Source organism: Perna viridis, chromosome 7 (genome assembly GCF_037379345.1).
Source record: "Perna viridis isolate PV_CMFRI_1.1 ecotype Kerala chromosome 7, ASM3737934v1, whole genome shotgun sequence".
In the NCBI taxonomy this organism is placed as follows: Eukaryota; Metazoa; Mollusca; class Bivalvia; order Mytilida; family Mytilidae; genus Perna; species Perna viridis.
The window spans coordinates 293,082-309,524 of NC_142451.1; the positions used below are offsets into that span (position 1 = coordinate 293,082).

At 31.7% G+C, this 16,443-nt stretch overlaps 1 long non-coding RNA gene across 3 annotated transcripts; it reads right to left on the minus strand.

Annotated features, from left to right (window-relative positions):
* Window positions 1–2,479: 2,479 nt before the first annotated feature.
* LOC148610848 (uncharacterized) lies at window positions 2,480–12,341 on the minus strand. 3 transcript variants are annotated; one of them, XR_015923988.1, is made up of 5 exons: window positions 11,534–12,341; window positions 10,924–10,993; window positions 8,417–8,520; window positions 7,971–8,156; window positions 2,480–5,389 (listed from the first exon to the last, which is right to left on the minus strand). It is a non-coding gene; the product is annotated as an uncharacterized LOC148610848 (long non-coding RNA). The 3 variants fall into 3 exon arrangements; XR_015923989.1 differs by lacking the exon at window positions 2,480–5,389 and having other exon boundaries at window positions 7,332–8,156; window positions 11,534–11,735; window positions 12,010–12,341; XR_015923987.1 differs by lacking the exon at window positions 2,480–5,389 and having other exon boundaries at window positions 7,332–8,156.
* Between the last annotated feature and the right edge of the window lie 4,102 nt (window positions 12,342–16,443).

The following is a 16,443-nucleotide window of genomic DNA, read 5'->3' on the forward strand; positions in this document are numbered from 1 at the left end:
GAAGATAAAAGAATCCTCTGCGCATAACGGTTTATGAAATGTTAATGCCGCAGCGATAATATGGAATTTGTAAATGAGGTAAACCGTAGCGAGTGTGTTTAGAGAGCCCAAGACAAAAGCTACAAGTGACAACAAATCATTAAGAGTCGGCCAACTTTTGTTATTATCAATTTGTAAGATATTGGGTTTAATTTCCTCTTGAATAAACCTAAAATCACAATTCTGTTTGATTGAGTCATGGTTATCGAAATAGATATCTAGGACACAATCATTAGTGGTATTATTAATCCGGTGGAAAGTAGGTTTAGAAAGAGAGTGTCCGGGGATGGTATCGGTGCATTTACCAATAGTATAACACTTTTAAATATATTCATTTTGTCTTGTAAATATCTGTAGTTTTTATATGAGCATTCCAAATGATGAAATTGGTTTTCAACCAAATAGTAAGCCCCAGAATTGTAATTTTAGGTAGAAATTAAGACCATATACTAACTTTCTTTTCAAACTGGCGAACGAACGGACACGATTAAACTAATATGATCCCATGTCATATTTATCATTTATAAGGCATATACACGTCCACCTTCAATGTCCTGCTGTTATGATTCACTACATGAAGAGAGTGGCATGTACATGTTTTCAGTTTTATTCAAAGATTAAGTGTCCTTACAATTTTACGAACTAATATTGTATTTTATTATTGTTCAACAACCGCAAGAATATTTACTTCTATATTCGGGTTGGAAGGCCGATTCTTTTATGTTTTTATCAATTCTGACAAGGCCGCGATGCAAAAATGTTGCCCTATTATTTGGTATTTTATTTGTATTCATTTTGTAGTTTCCTTTTTAAACGTGGCTTTTTTTATTTATCATTCCCATTTATCTATGAATCACATATATAGGAGGTATTTTTGTTAATTTTGTTTACAAAAGTAAAACATAAAAACATACTTACGAGGTCCTCTCCCATATACAATAGCAATATACAATATTTTGTCAAACCGAGCATGCATCAATTACATTTTTCAAATACTAGATAAAAAATAAAGTGAAAAATAAGACATAGAAGAGAAGAGTTTGAGAAAAGGAAAGAAAAAATAAGAGAGTTGAGAGGAATGTGGTGATGGTGAAGAAAACACAGGAATATCACTATTTCATCAAGCAACAGAAAATCTTTTAGTTTCTTTGATATATCTATGGACATGTTTTATTAAACGAACATTTTGATCATAAGTTAAATTTGGATTTCCTTGAGTCAAAAGATTTGCATTCAATGGCAAATCATCGGGCAGCCAACTAATGTTATTACTTAAGGTTTTCGTGTAAGGGACAGTCAAGAAAGAAATGATGAGCATCCTCAACATCTCCGCATCTACATAAAAAACTACTTACGATATTGACTCTATATAAGTCATGGTTTAAAGAAGAAGCAGAACATCTTAATTGTGTCCAAATAATATTCAATTTTCGTTCACCAATAGAATAATAATTAGGCACTAATGGTTTGTGTGTATCCTTCTTTAACTTTAAAGTTAAAAATAGTGTCTAATTGTGGATACATCAAGTTAATTCCATTCTTTAATAGTAGCAGGGAAATAAGACTCGCTTGTTACAGATAATCTACAAAATGGCTGTAATATGTCATCTCCGTTTCTAAGGGGATAATTAGTAAGGGATTGTATTTTGGGTGGTATTATGTCAAGTAAATAAGATGGAGCATTTTTATGTTCAATGTTATAAATCATGTGTAACTCTCTTCTTTTGCGTCTAACAACTAGTGGTTCCCAATTAACTTCTTGATATATTTTTTTCTATCTTTGTAACAATAGGTAAACCCGTGACGATTCTCGCTGCTTCTAATTGAAGTCTTCCGAATTTGGAGGTATTACATACACAACAATTATCCCAAACTTCAGGTGCATATTCAAGTAAAGGTCTTATATATATTAAAAATAACTTCCCTAAAGTCTTTCTAGTAAATTGATACTTCAACTTCCGAAGAATATTTAGATGTCTTTTAAACTGCTAAATGTTACTCCTAAATGTTTATGTTGGTTTTTGATTTGAATGTCTGTTCCATTCAAGGAAAACGTGAAGTTGGGAGTTTCATAATTGGAGAATATCGTAATTTCGGTTTTATCTGGATTAAGGGACATCAGCCACTTTTTGGACCATTCATCCAATTCACTCAGATCGTGACTGATTACAGAAAGGATCTGTTCACTGTCAGAATCTGAGTAATTGAAGGTAGTGTCGTCTGCGAAAAGTCTGCACAAGGATGTCAAGGATATACAATAAAAAGAAGAGGTTCAAGTACAGATCCCTGTGGAACACCAGCTGAAAGATGGCAATCATCTGAGGATGCTGTATTCAACATTACTTTTTGACGTCTACCATCTAAATAACTTTTAAACCAACTGAATAAATTTCCTGAAATACCATATGATTTAATCTTTTTTAATAAACCTTTGTGCCAAACTTTATCAAACGCTTTCAAAAATTCACAAAAAACAATCACAGTTCGTTTTTTTTTCTCAAGAGAATTTAAAATGTTACTGCATATCTCAAGAAGTTGATGCACGGTAGAGTATTTTGGCAGAAAACCAGATTTGTACTGATAAATTAGCTTGTTACTATATAGATGATTATATACATGTTTAAATATAATTCTTTCCATGACTTTGCCAACACAACTTATTAACGATATTGGTCTATAGTTTGAAGGCAAAGAGGGGTCTCCTTTCTTGAATAAAGCAGTAACATTTGACATCTTCCAGCTAGTTGGGTATTTGCATTGCTGGATTGATTTATTAAAAATTTTCTTTAAGGGGATAGCGACTTTTTCTGGACAAAGCTGGAGCATCCTATGACTAACAATATCTGGTCTCGATGCTTTGTTGGGTTTTAAAATCTTTAATATATCAACGATTTCGTTTTCATCTATTCTAATATTTGAAATACAACTATTTGTCTTACTTTCGAAATCTGATAACTGATGGTTTTCCTCCTCTAGTTTTGAGATAGAACAAAAATATTTATTCAGTTATGTACATTTTTCATCATCTGTGTATACTATGTCACTTAATGCATCATCGTTTTTTTTATATTTTGAAGGGGCGGGATAGAATTTGCACCTTTGTTTGATTTTATCAGCATTTTCACAATCTTCGAATACGCTTTAGGATTATTTACATTATCTAAGATATAATTATCAAGATTACTTTCAAATTTTGCTATGGCAGCTTTTTTTAAATTATTGACTCTGTTTCTCTGCTTCTTGTACCTCAGAATATCACTTTCAATTTTTGATTTCAACGCATTTTTTCTAAAACGGTCACGCTTTCTAATTTCTTTTCTAAGTTCGTTAATAAACCAAAATTTATCATTTTTTTTTTCTAATGATAACTTCTTTGGTTGGAATGCACTCCTTCGCGATGGACAGAAATGTTTCCGTAAACATTTCTGTGATAACATCCACATCTGCGCCATCGGGAAGGAGTGTATCCCAATCCAAGGCCTCTAGTTTCTCGGCAAATCTTTGTTTGTCAGTTTGGTCGTAAAGCCAGACAAGAGACAGGATCTTTGCTTGGACATACCAAATATACAATACATGCGTCGTGGTCACTTACAGATCTGGGAATATCAAAGACATCGGCAATGGTGTACGATACTGTGTCGCTTATAATAATAAGATCTAATAAAGATCTTCGATTATCAGTTGTTCTAGTAGGCTTGTTAATCACATTTGTAAAATTGAAGAGATTTATTGTGTCAACAAATCTATTGTTATCAATCATAAATAGATCCGAATTTAAAATCACCCGTGACCACAATGTTTTCAATGAACTGGTAGCTCAACCCTATCGCATGATTTAATCGTGTAAAAAAATCAAGATCAGTTCCCGGGGCACGATAAATATTACAGAGTACAAATCTTTGACCCTTTGCGCTGATCTCAACCCAAAGTGTTTCGTCGATATCATTTTCTAAAATATTCAGTTTTTTTACACGAATGTCGTCTTTAGTATATATTAATATACCGCCACCAAAGTTATTACGACCTTTTCTGATGACGGATTTAGAAAAGGATTCTAGAAGTGTATCTTCATCTTTTATATTTGGATCTAAGTGTGTTTCCGTTACGGTTATGCTATCAAAATCCTCACAGAACATGTTTAAAAAATCTAGTTTGTTCCGAATACTTTGTATATTAATGTTACATAGTGAAAGGGAGTTGTCGTTACTGGAGGAGCTAATAGAAAACTTTGAGGAGTTAATTATAGGATCTGGATTCATTTCAACATTTCCTGCAATGAGAATGAAGTGTAGTACAAAAAGCAGAAAAAACTATGTCTATTTTGGGGTGTACTGATTGAAGAAATGAAAGGGCGATGACGAAAAATGTACAATTAAAATTAATGAGAAGCTGATCAAGGCAGGTTGAATTTCTATAATTTAGGGATATTGATTTAATCAGTTTTCTGTTGTTAAATAAACCAATGGCTGCTCTGTAAGATCATTACCTGTCATCTAACACAGAGACAGAAGTTGCAGATATGATGATATAACAGCTACTGTCAAAGAGTATTACACATGTCAATTCACCATCACCAACTTTAGAAACATAACATAAAACACATACATTATATACAAAGCAAATTACAAAGACTTGAAGAAAATACATATATGACATATACGTCATAGAGGCTGAGTGGGGATTGGGATTTGCCTATGTAATATACCTACATATGTATTTAGGGACGTATCATTTTTTTTAGCTGGGAAGCCTAGGGGGTAGTCATTTAGAATTGAAAGTTGGAGAAAAAAAAGAACCCCTCGCCTAAATATAGGGGTATTTTTAGGTCCCCCCTCTTCAAGCTAGGGAAAATACTTTATCCCTCTTTTTCATTTATAGTTATTGTACAGATATGTAAATTGCGGTATACCCAAAGTAAACATTCAGCGTCAATAATATGATGGGTGGACAGATACCGAGTGTGTTCCAATATTGGTAGCCATGTCATATTTGTTGGTAGCTTCATTACAATGAGGACATGCAAATATAAGACTTTTTATATAGTTATACACTGTCATGAGTCTTTTTATATCATTTGCATCTCAGCAATTAGGAAAGTTTTGAGAAATGATCACCATCTATAGATATAGATAAAAACCTGTACTCTCCTTTTCCATCAAAAGAAAACAGTGATATGCCCTACTTTCTGACCAACCCCCCTCCCAGACAAAAAATGATACGTCCCTTACGATTAATATGTTAACATTTTGTTGCTTAATGTACATCACATCTTAATCGTCGATCGGAACGACTGTTTTATTACTTGAAGAGGTGAACTGCCCTTATCAGAAATGTAGCATTCTGTCTTTCCCTGCCAAATAAAACAAAATAAAACAACCGAGTTCTTTGAATCGGATCGTGTCTTGGAGTCCAGTAAGTCAGGAAGGTTCATGGTGTGCCAGAGTGTGTCCTGTATGTCCGTATACATTTGTATCTAACACACAATAAGTTTAGTAAAGTTGTTGATAAGTGTGAACATTATTTTAATGTGAAGTTAGGTGTGGTTGACATACTTGTAAATGAATAAAATTCGCATGTACATATATCCACAGGAAACACAATAACTGATGCCACCAGCCCTGTGGTTAAGCATAACAACAGAAAATTAAATTTTTATGCCTCCAAAATGATCCATTGGGTAATTTTCCATTTTGTATTTTGTATATTTGGAAGATGATTTGGAATTATTTCTTACAAAGTATGAGGAATCTCTACCAAGAACTATATATTTGTATCTAGGTGTACCATCTTTTTTAGAAAAAACAACGATGTATAATGTTTTTAAGGCGGGATTTTAACTGAGTATGGGGAATAGAAGTATACAGTGTTGAAAAATCATAGGCTTTAATGCTATTATATTCAGTTAATAGTCTTGAACTGATTGTCTCCAAAAGATCTTTCGAATTGTTCAGGATCCACATTGAATTAATACCACTACGGGAGTTACAAGTGTTGTGGTAGGACTGTAGACCCTCTTTGACAGTTGTGAGTATAGAAGTTAAAAGTTTTGAAAGAGTTTTGGTGGTACATTTTGCAGATCCAGCTATGAAACATTGTTTGTATGGATTCTTGTGAAGTTTAGGAATCCAGTACATAGACGGTAAATCACAATCATCGTCCTTGGTAGAGAGATCAAAAGACGATAGCAGAGATTTATGGTTTTCCACAATCTCTTCTTTGGAGAGAGTGGTAGCAGTGTAGGTCCTATCACTGCTATTATTTTCTACGTCTACTTCTGATAATAAACATTGGATATAAAAAGTTTTGCAGACAAAAACAATGTTGTTTTGGGCTTTGTCTGCTGGTACGACAACATACTTGTCATGTATAGTAGACAATGTTTTTGCTACATCGGGGTCTTTGAAAACTGATGTAGCCTTGACACTCATTGACCTACTTAAAACCTTCATTCGTTTCAAAATTAAAGACCTCACGGCCTTTAACCACTCTGACAGATAATCAATGTCTTCTTGTTCTCGTTTTATCCATTTTCTTGCATAGTCCTCGACGGCATCCATAAGAACTTTAAAGTTATAATTCCAATTTATGGAGCGTGGTTTACGGTACTTGGGACCTTTAGAAAGGATATTACGCAGAGATTCGTTTTCGATAATAGTTAAATCTCCCGTAACGACGTGACCAGAAGGACCATATTTGAATGGAGAGGTTTTGCAAGAACAGTCAGGTGGTTTAGCCTTGAAGTCCTCAATCTCGAGGTTCTGCAATAGCCTTTTATAATTGAAAATTTTGGATGCGATGGGTGAAGTATAGGAATATGAAATAATTGGTATGGATTTGTTTTTGAAATATGGGGGAATTTTGTTGGTAACGTTTTTGTGATGGATTATATGCATCTATATCTTTGTTGACAAACGGTAGTGGAAGAAATGATCGTTTTTCTTCATCTTGACTTTTCACACAAACTGGTTTAAAGAATCTGTGGAAACCAATATCCAAAATGATGGCAACAAGTCTGTATAATGATGACGTGGGGTCAGAAACAGGCGTGTCAAGACTTGTTTTGTAAAGGGAGTGTAGTAGAGTGAAAGGTATAGAATAAAGTTTGGTTCTAATGTGATGAAGGCCAAGAGGGTTTTGTATGAAAGTAAGGAGACCATCTATGAAGACATCATGTAACTTAGGTGACGTATAGTGGCGATGGCCATGACTCCTTTCCCGTCTTGGATTTTTGTCAAATACATTCATCACATTTATGTTATCTTTATATTGGCTTTCCTATACTTTTGATGTTGTCATTGCATCCGTAAGGTATTGCAGTACCTAGTCTGCGTATCCAGTACTTCTCTTTTCCCTACGATAGTTTTTACTTAGAACGGGACTTTTCGTAGAATGGTAATTTTTTTCTAAAATACGAAGTTTCATGGAGAGGATTGAATGATATTGTTGATTAAAGTGTTGATAAATTGTCGGGAATTTGGTGGTGTTAATTCCCGAACGATGACCGCACATTCTTTTATTTAATTGTTCTTGCGTTTCTCCGACATATATTTAACCACATAAGTTGCATTCTAATCCATATATTAAGTTTGTTGATTTGCAACTTAAGTCATCGTGACGTCTTGTATGGAAGGTTTTGCTTGTAAGGGAACTGGAGAAGTAAGGGACGGTTATAAGAATGTTGCATGTTTTGCAATTTTTAATTCCACATTTTGATATGGTACAATGTGGTTCGTCATCGTTGTAGTCAAATATATCGTTTAATGTGATAGAACATGGTTTGATAATTTTAAAATAGTCAGAATTTTTGTACTGGAATAGATGGTCTGCAGACTGAACGTGTGATTGGGTACTTTTAGTTGAATTGGTCGGGGCACTTTCCATACCAGATGTGAGTGTGCTAAGATTCCCATCTGGGGACACCACATACTTACAAGACAACAGAGTGTCCGATCTGCTGTCAGATTCAGACCTTTTTATACTGGGCGACGTCCGAGCCAGTTTTTCTTTCATTCCTCTTGTTAAAACCATTAATTTTAAAAATTACGTTTGCCGTAAAGTTTGGTCAAAAGTTTTCCTTTACCATCGATTTCTAAGTGTAGGTCAAGATATGAGAAGATCTAAAAAACGATAATAATTTGTTCAATAATGCTATATTATTGCAACGGTTTGTACATAAATACTCTTATATTATTTACTTTTTCCTATTCTTTATGTTAAAACATTCATTTTCATCACAAGCAACTTGTATGTATTTCAATATGATGCTGACTTCTCCCCCCTTGATTGTAAATTATTTGATAATGTTTAAACGTATACAGACAAAAACATTACTTGACTGATTTAAGTTTGGATTGTATTAAATTTTAAGCAAACTTACCAATATATGACTTGGCAGGAACAATAATGCTAACTACCTGTCATTATTCTTCATCATTGCCTACTATGGTTTCCTTTCTGGCTGAATAATTCTGCGAAATTGATCTTAAGAAGAAGTCAGGGATTATGTTTTACAAATAAGTTTAAATATGTCGATTCAATTGTACAAGCATAGCCCTAATGAAGTGTACAGTGTCATGATTTAAAATGATTAACCCAATTACTATAAGTGGTAAATGATGTTTCTGAATAAGACATCCAATAATTTTCAAAGTTTTGTAATAGTTATTTGTCCCTGGTTGTTAACAATTTTATAAAAAGATTAAATTTGCAAAAAAAATGGCCAAGAATATATACACAATGCCTTACATCTTGATACTTAGTAAAAATTTCGACAAAAAAGTACCGAAGAGTCATCAGTGGGACGTTAAGATCCAAAACAATGGCCTTAAGTAGGAACACGTGAGAAAGAAACGATCTACATCCACAATGAAGCGAACTGTATAAAACCGTATAACACATAAAAACTAAAGATAAGGGAAACAAGACTTCACACAAAAAACTAAGGAAGTAGCAATATGAACTCCTACAAAAACAGGGAGTGACAGCTTGTGCTCTGGAAATTTAAGCATGTTTTGCTCTGAAAGCAGCATCCGCCATGATGCAAGTGAGTATAATCTGGTAATAATCTCATAATAATAATGAAGCTCCCCGATATGTGTCAAAAAACAATTCAAAGTGGGGGAAATCAATCGTGTAGCGTAATGCCAACGAAGTAAAAAAAACTTATAATTAGTGGAAATATAACTGAAAATGACAAAATTAAATTCGGTAACAAAAACCATAAAAATCAATATTTTTAAACCGCCGGGATGAATTCTCGAACCTTATACTACAAAGCAATGATTCATGTAAAGAAATAAAAGTACACTTGTCTGAACACATTAGCACGATAGCAAGACGTTTCCAAATAATAGATATAATTTTAATCGAAAATAATCATATTTATTTAGCCGGACCTGGGTACGGATATTCGTGTACCTCATACAGAAAACACATATTATTCAAGATAGTATGATAAAAAGCGTTTTAAAAATTCCAGGCCATGGCATTCATACAAGAGCACAGTCATTATCAAATTAAAATGTGATTTGAAAAAAAAAAATATATCAAACACACCAACTTCCGGTAAATGATAAAAATAAATCTGTCCAGACATGGATATGTGAACTTCAATAAAAAAAAAAAAAACTTTGGTAATTTCAACGCATTCTCGAGGTAGCAGTGTGATTTATAATTGTAATTAAGAACCGTAGTGAATCTTATGACCTAGCCCTTCGACTTCTGTTAAAGGAGCTACTTAATAATTTTGCCCTACTATGAATAGTATTTGACACATGTTGAAGAGCTCCATGATTTATTCTAGTTTATTACCAGGGGTTTACATTTGTTTACATTTTTCGCTTCAATGAGTATAAAACATTCAATTCAATACCAAACAAATGAAATTCTACAAGGATAAGATGATAACTTGTCCGTGGATCATTTAAATGATCTGAATGAGTAATCAAGGGAACCAAGGTTATGGCGGTAATCAAAAGAATGTAATCCAGGGACAAAGACCAGACATGGAAAACAGACATACACAACAAATAACATTAAGTAACTAAAATCATACATACAAATTAACAAAAGAAAAAGAGCAACTTGGACTCCATTAAAAACTGGGAGCATGGACCAGGTGCACCGGTAGGGAAAGCGTCCTCTGCTTTTCTAGAAACATCCGCCGAGTTGCTCATAAAAAGTCAAGTCCGGGGTAGACAAACGAGTAAAGGAAAACTATGTCCCGTTGAATAAATCAGTTTTCATGGTGCTGATGGATACACCATGACGATCCACGAGTTCATGATTACGACCATAAAACTTCTGTAGTGATGACTTCAATCTTGTAGCAACATAACCCTGTTCCAGAAGCCTACTTGTTAGAGTTCTAGCGCGATATAAAATGTCTGCGTAGTTTCGGCAAGCTCTGGCATAACGTATGAGTTGTGATATAAACACTCCGTACGCGGGAGCCGAAGGGATGTTGCCACAGATGAAAGGAAAGTTGACAATTCTGAATAAAAAATCATCACATTTGTCGTAAAGTTTGGTCAATAGTTTTCCTTTACCATCGATTTCTAAGTGTAGGTCAAGATATGAGAATTCATGAATAAAAAGATATAAAAAATCATGATCACTTAAATTACTAACACAATTAAAATGTATGTATTTGAGGAATATGATAACTTGTTTAAGACTTCCTTTATTTTTTCAAACATTTGTATTAGTTATTTGTTCTTGATACTTTACATTTTATATAAGTTGATGTTTTAAAGATGTAAATTATGAATACAGACAATATTCATTGCCGACTTGTATATTTTTAGATTGTAAACGATATTTTAGAATGAAATCTGTGTTATGTATTGTAGGAGAATATTTATCAACAAATTGTCTACAACTTACCAATTCATGACTTTCCCGAGGTAATTACAATGTGCTACATGTAACCATAACCGTTACTGCTTTTCGCGATCTGAATATTGTAGAAATAAAAACACAGTATATTTGATATTCTCTAGATTGTTTGCAGATAATGGTAAATCTGTAGATAATGAAGATGTTTAACCATTTTCTATTTTACTTGTTGATTTTATCAATAAGGAAATAAAGGGACAGTTTCAAACATGTCCACATAACAATGATGTTAGTTTTGATTTATGGGACCATAAGCAATAAGTATATTCAGTTTATATAACATAAGCTAAATGTTTCAGTATGGTTGTATTGTTCTTTTTTTTTTCTCAATTTCTTTGCAATTTTTTGTTTCTTTGAGTATTAAATATTAAATTTGATCACAATATAATAATAAATACTTAAACAGGATGATATTTTGTCTCAGACATCCAACATGTTTTTGGTAATTACTGTCAGCATTGTCTCCCTTTGATTAACAAAACATCCTTTCAAAGTTTAGTTACAAGTACACAAACACTTTCCTGACAGATTTAAGTTTGGATTGTATGCTATTGTGCTGAATTATTGGGTTTTATAAACATATCTTCTGCAAACTTACCCATGACTTCACACGAGAAAACAAAACGATATTCTCCTGCTCATTATTCTTCAGTATTGCTTTCAATGATTTATTGATAAACTAAAATCAGCTGTTACTGTACATTAATAGATTGATGGAGGTTTCCTTTATTCTGCCAACTGTTGAGGATGAAGATATTTATGTCTTTCTGGTTTATCATATATCAGAGGACATATTATGACTGTATGAAACATAATTTAAAATAGTTGAAAAATGTCAAGCCCATCGTAAAACAATGATAAAATGAATTTCCATTATTTATTTCGTTTTAATAACACTAGTTTCTTCATGTTTTTGAAAAAAAAAGATTATGTTAGTGCCCTATCTCTTTGGTGAAAAAAACTTAAAGGCAAGTTATTAATACCCAAATATATGTTCTGATCAATTAAGGTTTAAATGGTATTGTATTGTTCTGAAGTATTGTGTTTACATATTCAAATCTTCTACAAACTTACTCAATGTAGCAATGACGCTGTACTACTTGTCATTAGTCTTCATTATTGCCTTCATTTATTTATTCATAAACTTAATTAAGATGTAACTGTGTTCTGATATTCTGATGGAGTTTCCTTTATTCTGCAAACTGTTGACGATAAATAATTTGTCTCTTTTTCATATATTATATACCACAATTCATAGAATGAGTGTGAGAAATTGAAATAAGAGGAATAAAGTGAAGATTGAAAATGATTTGTGAATAAGTTGAAATATGGCAAAGCAATTCAAATGACATGCGTTTTTTTTTTTCTGTTTTTTTTTTTTTTGTTTTTGTTTGTTTTTGTTTTTTTTTTTTTGTTTTTTTTTTGTTTCTTTGTTTGTTTGTTTGTTTGGTTTTTTTTTGTTTTTTTTGGGGGGGGGTATTTTTACAAGCGTATCCCAAATTAAGTATTCAATATCCATTTTTTCAAACAAATGATATGTACATGGAAAAGATGATAACTTGTCCAAGACTTCCTTTATTTTTGCAATGTTTAAAATTCGATGTTTATCCTTGATATTAATCAATTTTACAAACTTTTGAAAAGAATTTTCATGAATACAGACAGTATTACTGACTGGTATATTTTGAGATTGTATTTGACATTTGAAATTGATCTGAATAGGTTAGATGTATTTTATCAACAAATCAACATCAACTTATGACTTTCCTTCGGAAATAACATTGTGGTACATAATGTACATGTCACTATATTCTTAATTGCCTTTAGCGATCTAGAGGAAATAGGGATAGGTATATTAATAACATGCTGATACTTTCATTATATATAATTTTTTTTTCTTGCTATTTTAATTCGGTCACTTCAGTGAATGGGAGCAACTGTTAATTTATAGAAGGTAATGATTTTTATACCTTTTTGCTTGTTTACTCGTTCATAATATAAATTTGGAAATGAAAATCTAGTTTCAAAACCTACAATACGATGATGTTAGTTATGATGTTTTCTGATAATGTACAGTATGTCGATTAAGTTGATACTATAAAAGATATATGTTTGTTTTACATTTTGTTTATATTCTTCGTTTTTATGAATAAATAAATTCAATAAAGTATATCTACTTGCAAAGAAAGTATGATAACTTGTATCTGATATCCTGTATTGAAAAAAATATATTATATACTTATATGCGCATAATATATTGGTTCTTGGTATGTAATTGTTCTAAGAAGTATTACTTCAATTAGATTTCTCTGACGATTGAGATTTTTTATACATTCTGGCCAATCAAATCAAAAGCTTGAAAAAGATCAACAATATGATGATGTTTGTAGTAATGTGAATTGATTTTTGCATTGTTATTTATGCTGATTTTACATTTGCTTAATTTTGGAAAGAATGATCGCACGAGCTTATTTACATTTCGTCTCCGTATCAAGATTTGAAATATTTAGATGAAATTCTTGCAAGCAAAGAATAAATGTTTCTGGCATCTTTCTTTTTTGCAAATTAATTAAGTGTTATCTCCCCTTCATTGAATTTTTTGTAATAAAATAGAATTTTACACAAAACAATAATAAATGCAAACATCTATTTCATGTATAGTTTAGATTGTGTTATTATTTTTTTTTATTTAATTCCTTAAACAAGTTGTAGTATTAACATTTATATAAATCTTCATTTACCGCATAATTTCTTACTTTCAAACAAACACGGAAAGTGTTTTCAAGGTACTATAACTTATCCCTGTATTTTAGTTTTGGTCATGAATTTTGCTTGTTTTGCTTTGAATTAATTTGTTCTTGTTTTTGTTTCTTAAGTGTATTTGTTCGTTTGTTTTGTTTTGTTTAATTTTGTTTTTTGTGTTTGATTTCTTGTGTTCATTTTTTGGGGTTTTTTTGTTTTTGTTTTGTTTTTTTTATTTCATTCCTGCTTATGTATTTATTATTCTTTTGTGTTGTGAGTTATAAATTTCTTGTCTTTTAAATTTTCTGCTCAAAATCCAAATCAATAATAATTTAATCTTAGGCGACATTTTGACATTTTTTTTATTTCGTTTTGTTTTAATTTTTTAGTTTTTTTGTTTTTTTGTTTTTTCGTTTTTTGTTTTTTGGTTTTTGTTATTATTATTATTTCATTCTTGCTTATTTATTGTGTTTTTCTTTGGTGTTATGAGTTATAATTTTCTTGTCTTGTAAATTATTTGCTCAACACTCATATCAATAATATTTTCTTGCTGACATTTTCTAAATGTATGTTTTCTAGTTATGATATATTATAATTTCCATTTAAGGCATTGTACGTGCAATGTATAATTATATATTTATATAGAGAGAGTTTGGTGTATCTTAGACTTAAATATGCATATACATGTATCCTTGAATTAACATTTAATGTTGATCTACATAGCAACGCATTAACAAGTAAAACTGTAGAGTTGCTACATCCCAGTAAACTTCTTATATGTATTATATACTTGGTTGTGGCTGTATTTGTAGACTATATGATTGTATGAAATCTGAAACAAATAGTTTTTAGTATTCTAAGTGACTTTCGCATAACAATTATTTATATAAAAAAGATAAGTATCCAGATTTTCATTTTCACTTATTTGTTTTTAAAAGAACACGTTTTATTGTATGTTTTATGAATAAAAAAATGAGCTAAATAGTAGCCAAAACGTTATAAGAGACCATGAGGAGAATCCATAACTAAATGAGCAGCCCGAATTCCGCAACATCTTGGAGTATAAAAAAAAGACTAGACAGGGAAAATATACAAAAACAACCAAGAACATGAAATAATTAAATAGCACGTACAAAGTAACAAAAGTAAATGAGCAAGCATGGACTCCACTAAAATCTGGGAGCATAGACCAGGTGCATCGTCAGGGAAAGCGATCGCTGCTTTTCTTAACACTATCGCTGAGGTGCTCATAAAATGTGAAGTTCGAGGTAATAGTAAAACTATGACACAATGAATAAATCGTTTCTCATGGTGCAGATGCGTGCACCATAAAAAAGAACGAATCCATCCATAAAACTTGAGTAGTGATGACTTTAATCTTGTAGCAACATAACCCTGTTCCAGATCCTATGATCTTTTCCAGCGGGAGTTTCTATGTTGGAAGTAAATAAACTTGATATACTAGAAAATTATATCCAGAATGATTTACACTGATCCAACATATCAAGCAATTGTCTTTTGTCAACCGCAATTTAAAACTATTGTTCCTGTTGTTGAGGGGCACAAGGGCGGAATCATTCATTTCAAACCATAAATGTAAGCAAAGCAGACAACATGGAAATAGTTTACAAGCATCCGAAATCGACAGAATTAGATAAAGGCATATAAAAATATGTTCTATCTGTCTACTTAATATTGTAACAGCATTAAAAATGCATACATGTAAATACAGATGAAAGTAGAACTATAATACGATCGACATGTTTTCACTTGCACCAATTATTCAAATATTATGAGGGGACATTGGAGAACAATAATTAATAAATTGATTTTTTGTCCACATCACTTTTTACATTGATGGTTACATACTCAAGTCGCAGAGTTAATTTCCTTTCATTTCGCACAAAAAAGTGAACTTAGCTTAACTGAAAGTGAATTTACCTTATTCACATAAAAACAGGAAATCTTGATCTAGGAGGCGTCATCATACAATACTGTTTTTATTAGTATCGATGAAATATATGCTCCAGGTTAAAAATTACAACAAAGTTTCGTAATATTTATTTAGGATTTAAAGCACACAAGCGTGTAAAAAATGAGAGTTCATTTGACAGCACAGTAATTTTCAAAATCACTCATGATCCCTAAATATTTCATGGGAATTTTACCTTACCAACAAATACTTAAAGACTTATTATCATATATACTATATACAAAAAATTAGCTCGATATCAGGTGGGTACAAAAGTAGAAAACAATAAGCGCCCATTTGCAAAAAAAAATTGACATCCGACTAGTGGCGATAATCAAACCTTTTATTATAGTACTAAATTTTTTTGGTGAAAAATAGGAAAGCAGAGGACACAAATACAAAGATCATTCAATCTCAGTTGCCTTATCGTATATGGTAGCTTCCATTGTGGTCAGTCAAATTTAAATTTATATGTGTTCTTTTCATTTATTTCATCCTTTGTACATGTATTGATTTTTCTTACCCTGTCTCTATATTAGTTATCCACGATTTACCTTATTTTCATGGTGAATAGTTGTATCCATTCAAATCACCATCAAGCTTGTTACTTTAATTGTATCATAGTTATATTCTAGTAACTTATTATCCAGATACAACAGAACAAGTCGAATATTAACTTTCTTTCTTAACACATTTCTAATTAAAAATTCCAAAATATAAATGATTCTGCGAAAACAAATTCTGAGATGAGTTTCATATATTATACATTGTCAGAAATATCAGTTCTCTTATAA